Source organism: Mus caroli, unplaced genomic scaffold (assembly GCF_978045245.1).
Source record: "Mus caroli unplaced genomic scaffold, Mus_caroli_1 scaffold_4, whole genome shotgun sequence".
Lineage (NCBI taxonomy): Eukaryota > Metazoa > Chordata > Mammalia > Rodentia > Muridae > Mus > Mus caroli.
In genome coordinates, this window is record NW_028227259.1 from 124,105,262 (window position 1) to 124,111,261 (window position 6,000).

Below are 6,000 nucleotides of genomic sequence, written 5' to 3' on the forward strand. Positions count from 1 at the left end.
GGTTGAAGCAGGAAGATCACAAGTTCAAGGCTAGCCTGGGCTGGGCTGTGTAGTAAGATGCTGCTTCAACCAAAGCACACAGAATAAAATGTAGCCATTGATTCTAGGCAGTGGGCTCAGCACAGGCCACCTGTAAGACTATGTGAATGGGCTCGATAAACAGTGGAGTGAAAAGCAACAGCCTGGGTCCAGAAGCTGCTAACGCTGCTTCCCGGGCCTTCTGAGCTGCTCTACGTAGAAAAGGGAGCCATTATCTGATAATTGAGTTTGGACTAAGCTGTGTGCTTGCTAGAGACGTTACCAGTTTGGGGTACTTTTGCCTTGAGTCAGAATGGGTGAGCAGGGCCTGCCAGCTCCCACAGGCATCTGGGAAGTTCCCAGGGAAGGTGCAGTCTTGTGGTTCAGATCGTACACCCAGAGCAAAGCTGTTTCTCACCATTCTCCAGAATGCTGGGTTGATGTGTCAATCAAGTCACCTTAGGTCACTGGGCCAAGGGAGGCCACTCTCATTATTGAGATGTGCAGTAGTTTATGACCTCCATAAAGCCATTAGCCCAGGGAGAGGATGGGAAAGTAACCGGCTCCCTGTGCCTCCCTCGGTCACAGGCTGAGGGTAACTGGCTTTATTATCAATCAATTAGCCACACCTGTCAGTAAGTTGCCAGCATCCCACAGGCCAGATACAGGAAAGCCACTCAGTGCCGTATCTGAGCCTCAGTTTCTCCAGCTGTAGAGTAAGAGGTTGGAAAAAAAGTTCAGAGGTTCCCAACATTTCTCACCAAAGCCAAGTTCTGTAAACTTTGGTCACCTTTCTCTTGTCATGTGTATGTCTTGTTTTGAATTTGAGGAAGACACTGACATTTACAGAGAACTCAACCTCCCCTATTTGCATCAGATATTCCCCTCATTAAACCTTGCAGAGATATCAGCTGAGTATTCTGGCTGTTGACAGTGACTGAACACTCCAAGGTATATATATATTGTTTGGATGCCTCACTACGTATCCCAATAACCATTCATGGAAGCCGTCAGGATCGTGCCCAAAAAACAGATGGGAAAACTGAGTCTCCGAGAAAGGATCACACTGGCTACGTTCTTGGAAGCTATAAGCTGTGAGCCAGCTGCAACCATCAACAGGCTCAGCATGACCTTGCTTGTAAGAGGTCAAACTCCGGCGCCAAGTTCACCAGCTATCTTAGCTGTGTGACCATGAGGAAATCACTTAACCACTGTGTTTGGTTTCTCCTCTCTAAAACAGGATTGGTACTAAGTGTGCACCACACAAAGGCAGATGCATACATGTAGTATTGTATAAATGGCCCCACCTCTTTGAGACAGGGCTTTATAACTCAAGTGGACCTAGCACAGTAATTAACTTGTGTTGTCCCTGAGAGGAGAGATCAGAGAAGGGGTATTAGAAGCTATTTTACAATCAGGGAGTCTGGTGTCTAAGTCTGACTCTTTCTATTTTTTCCCTTTTCTTTTGTCTCTCTCGAGTGGATTTTGACAGCCAAAGCCCAGAGCAGACAGTCCGAGAGTGCCAGACGCCATGTTGTGAAGCTCACCTCAGATGACAGAAAGGGATATCTGGGCAGAACAGCTCGTGCCTGGAGACACTCCAGCCCAGCTCTAGATCTGAGGTATGTCCTTATGGGAGCTTGGGTCAGAAACACGAGGCTGAAGACTTCTTCCATCCTGTCCCCTTCACTCAGCCCAGAAGATGTCATGTGAAATTCTAGACTCACCTCAATCTGCTCACTACCATCTGTCTTAGTCAGTGTTTCTATTCCTGCACAAAACATCATGACCAAGAAGTAAGTTTGGGAAGAATGGGTTTATTCAGCTTGCACTTCCACACTGCTGTTCATCACCAAAGGAAGTCAAGGCAGGAACTCAAGCAGGGCAGGAACTTGGAGGCAGGAGCTGATGCAGAGGTCATGGAGGGATTTTACTTACTGGCTTGCTTCCCCTGGCTTCTTGTAGAACCCAGGACTACCAGCCTAGGGATGACTCCACCCACAATGGGCCCTCCCACCCTTGATCACTAATTGAGAATATGCCTTACAGTTGGATCTCATGGAGACATTTCCTCAAGAGAGGCTCCTTTCTCTGTGATTACTCCAGCTTGTGTCAAGATGACATACAAAACCAGCCAGTACACCATCTTAAGCTTGGACTGGAAGCAAATATCTCCTCTTGGACAAGTACTGCCTATAAGGATGGGAGACAGATAAGAAAGGCTAGAGGTTCTGTGTTGGAAGTCATAGCTTTGTGGCTGTCTGAATATGCTTTTTCCAAACCCTTCTCTTCCGGCAGGTGGGCTGGGTAGTCCTAGCTCTCCATTGGATGGAAAACCAAGGTCACAAAGTTGCCTCTTGTGGACCAGTACTAAGTCTAGCTAACGCCTGTTCCTTCTGTCTCCACGAAACTGATGAGTTCGCTGAAGCCCAGAGAGGTGAAGACACGCACTGGAGGCCACACAGCTGTGAACAGCAAGGGGAGTGTGTGAGCCAATTACTCATGGCTGTAAGCGCCTATCCTTCATCCAATGCAGTGATGGTTCCAATTAACACATGAGATTCTATCCCATCCCCACCCCAAGTCCGATGACATAGCCATATGCCTTAGACCAGCGTGGCCTCCAGATTTTTCCACAAAAGTTTCCAGTTATAGGCATAGCAGCCCGAAGAATACCCTCCCATGTTTAGTCAGGCTAAACCATCATTTCTTACAGTTATGAATTATGGATCTGGTTCAGGGTGCAGCCGTGGGGGGGCATGCCAGTTATTGACAAAAGTAACTTAAGAAAGAACAACATTTGGGTTCACAGTTTAAGGCAGGAGAAAAAAGAGTAGAGGGGTAGGTGTGTTCAACAAAATGAAAGATTCATGGAAAAAGCCTTATACAAACTTGCCATTTAGTAAGCTAATTTCAAACTACAAATTAAAAACAAAAAGTTTATACAGAACTCTTATGCACGGGTGAGCATTGTCCTCACTGGCAGACATGAGTTATTAAATGACTATCACAATGCTCAGTGTTAGGAGGGTATGACACCTCCCTGCGACTTAGCCAGGGAGGCCCCAGAAGTCTCCAAAACAACACAGGCTGTTGTCATGGTCTTTGGATCTCCCCCGCCCCCACAACTACATGGCAAGGCCCTGCCTGCCGATGATGCTGTACACTTAGGCTGAAGGTCACAGAGAAGTTTCAAACTGACTGAGAAACTTCCTCCCTGCTAGCTACCTTCCATAGTGCTAGAAGGGGACATGCAAGCTGGTGAGAGACAAGGGCCACCAATGGACCCTGCAGGCTGCAGTGTAGATCTGCCAGGCAAGCTGTAGCCACTGGTTACAATGGATACATTGTATATATTGTCATTAGTGCTATGGTGTCACTGATTTCTGATTAGATTTGAAACCCAGGTAGCGTAATCCAGGCCAAAACCCCATGGTTGGGGGGGGGCGGTTACAGACCCTTCTGTTGTTATTTTTCTGCATGACCACACTGTTAAATGGTCTTCTAAGAACTTAGGTTTATGACCACAGACATACTCTCACTCTTGGTCAGAGAAACGTCTTCCTGAAGGGAGCAGCAGCCAGTGAGAGATGGAGAACTGGTCACAGTAATGAGAATAAGAGACAGCACTCAGTCAAAAGGGCACCACCAGCAAGGATCAGGGAACACCGTGGAAGACAGAGCAGAAGGAGGGGGCAAATGGGTTAGAGGAAGAGGAAGAGGAAGAGAGAGAAGAGACATACATAGGAGGGAGAAAGAGAGAGAGAGAGAGAGAGAGAGAGAGAGAGAGAGAGAGAGAGAGAGAGAGAGACAGAGAGAGAGAGAGAGAGAGAGAGAGAGAGAGAGAGAGAGAGACAGAGAGAGAGAGAGAGAGAGAGAGAGAGAGAGAGATTGAGAATGAACTCACTTTGAGTTGGTGGCATATGTCCCCCATCTTACTTCGTTTTGGGGTTTTTTGTTGTTGTTTGTTTATTTTGTCTATTTTAAAGATGTATTTATTTTATGTATACAAGTACACTGTCTTCAGACACACCAGAAGAGGGAGTCAGATCCCATTACAGATGGTTGTGAGCTACCTGTGGTTGCTGGGAATTGAACTCAGGACCTCTGGAAAAGCAGTCAGTGCTCCTAACCACTGAGCCATCTCTCCAGCCCCCACCCTCATCTTACTTAGCTTAAACTGTCAACTTGAACACAGCCTAGAATCACCTAGAAATTGAGGCATTTACTAGATTAGATTGACCTGTGGGCATATCTATGGGGAAATCTTGTTTATTAACGTAGAAGAACTCCTCCCACTGTGGGCAGCACCATTCCCTAAGCCATACAAGAAAGCTAGGTGTGCATGATCCCAGAAACAAGCCAGTAAACAGAGTTCTTCCTCTGTGATCTCTGCTTCTTGTTCCTGTCTGATTTCCTGCCCTGTCTCCCCTCAGTGATGGACTGTGACCTCAGAGTGTCAAAGCCTTCAGTATACAAGTCAACCCTTCTCTCTTCCAGTTGCTTTTGGTCACGGCATTTCTCACAGAGAAAGAAAAATTACACAGAGCCCTTTCTTTGCCAGAGACTCTTCCTGACCCTCCCCCCTCCCCCAAGGAAGCTATTACCCCAACCTTTTCATTTGTTTTGTCTGAGACAGTCTCTCTATGTACCCCAAGCTGGCCTGGAACTTATGATCCTCTTGCCTCAGGCTCGAGTGCTGGATCTCTCTCACTTGCTACATCCAGACATGGCTCCAACTTCAAATAGCAGAAAGTATTTTGATTGGATTTTAAATTTATGTCTGAGAGTAGCCCGCGTGGAGAATGAGAGTGGTCCTTCATCTGTGCCACAGCATTCTACCCTGCAGATAGGCCCTGGGTCTTCATCCATTCCAGGACTGTGTGAGAGGCATGGTTTACTGATCATGCATCCATCGTTATTGTAAATGTTTGAGCATCTATCCTACACATGTGGGTACACACACATATTGTGTATGCTCACCATTGAAACAGTAGACACAATTCATATGTTATAAAATACACAAAGAGAAGCCTGGCATGATGGCTCACAACTGTGACCCCAGCACTCAGGATCAGGCCCCTGCTACTGGCTTGGGAAACAGAATGCTTATGAACACACATGTCTTATCTAGAGGCCATGTGGTATTGGGACAACTATGACCATGGAAGTCAGACAGACACGGCTTTGTCTCTGTGTTCCAGAAGTATGTGAGCCTAAGGATATGATGCATATAGACAGATTGACAGACAGGCAGGCAGGCAGGCAGATAGACAAACACACACACAGACAGATAGATATACCAATAGACAGATAGACAGATAGATACACAGATAGACTGATAGGCAGTTAGAGAGACTGACAGATAGCAAGACAGAATAGGCAAGCTAGCAGAATGCAGAGTTCAGCTCTCTGTTTCCCATCCATGGATGAGATGATGAACCAGCCAATTCAAGCTTGTGATGTCACTGTGTCTCCATCACGATGGACAGCAGCCCTGAACTACAAACCTGGACAAATGCTTTTTCTCCTGAGTTGCTTTAGGTGGAACATTTTATAGTAACAGGAAAAGGAAAGAGAAGCCTGGCGTGATGGCTCACAACTGTGACCCCAGCACTCAGGATCAGGCCCCTGATTCTGACTTGGGAAACAGAATGCTTATGAACACACATAATATAAGCACCCACTGTGTGCCAGGCCTGGTACTAGGCTCTGGGAATATGGCCCAGTTGGGTAAGTTCTCACATAGCGTGAATTCCATCCCTAGGACCACCATGTACTTGGTGTGTGGTGCATGTCTGTAACTCCATCATGCAGGGGATTTAAGCAGGAGGATCAGAAGTTCAAGGCCATCCTTGACTGTGTAACAAGTTCGAGGCCAGCCTGAACTACATGAGACCCTGTCTTAAAAAATAAAATGGAGCCAATGACCACTGAGTCTCTGTTGCATGGGCCCAGGTGGTTGTGACTAGCCCTGTAGGG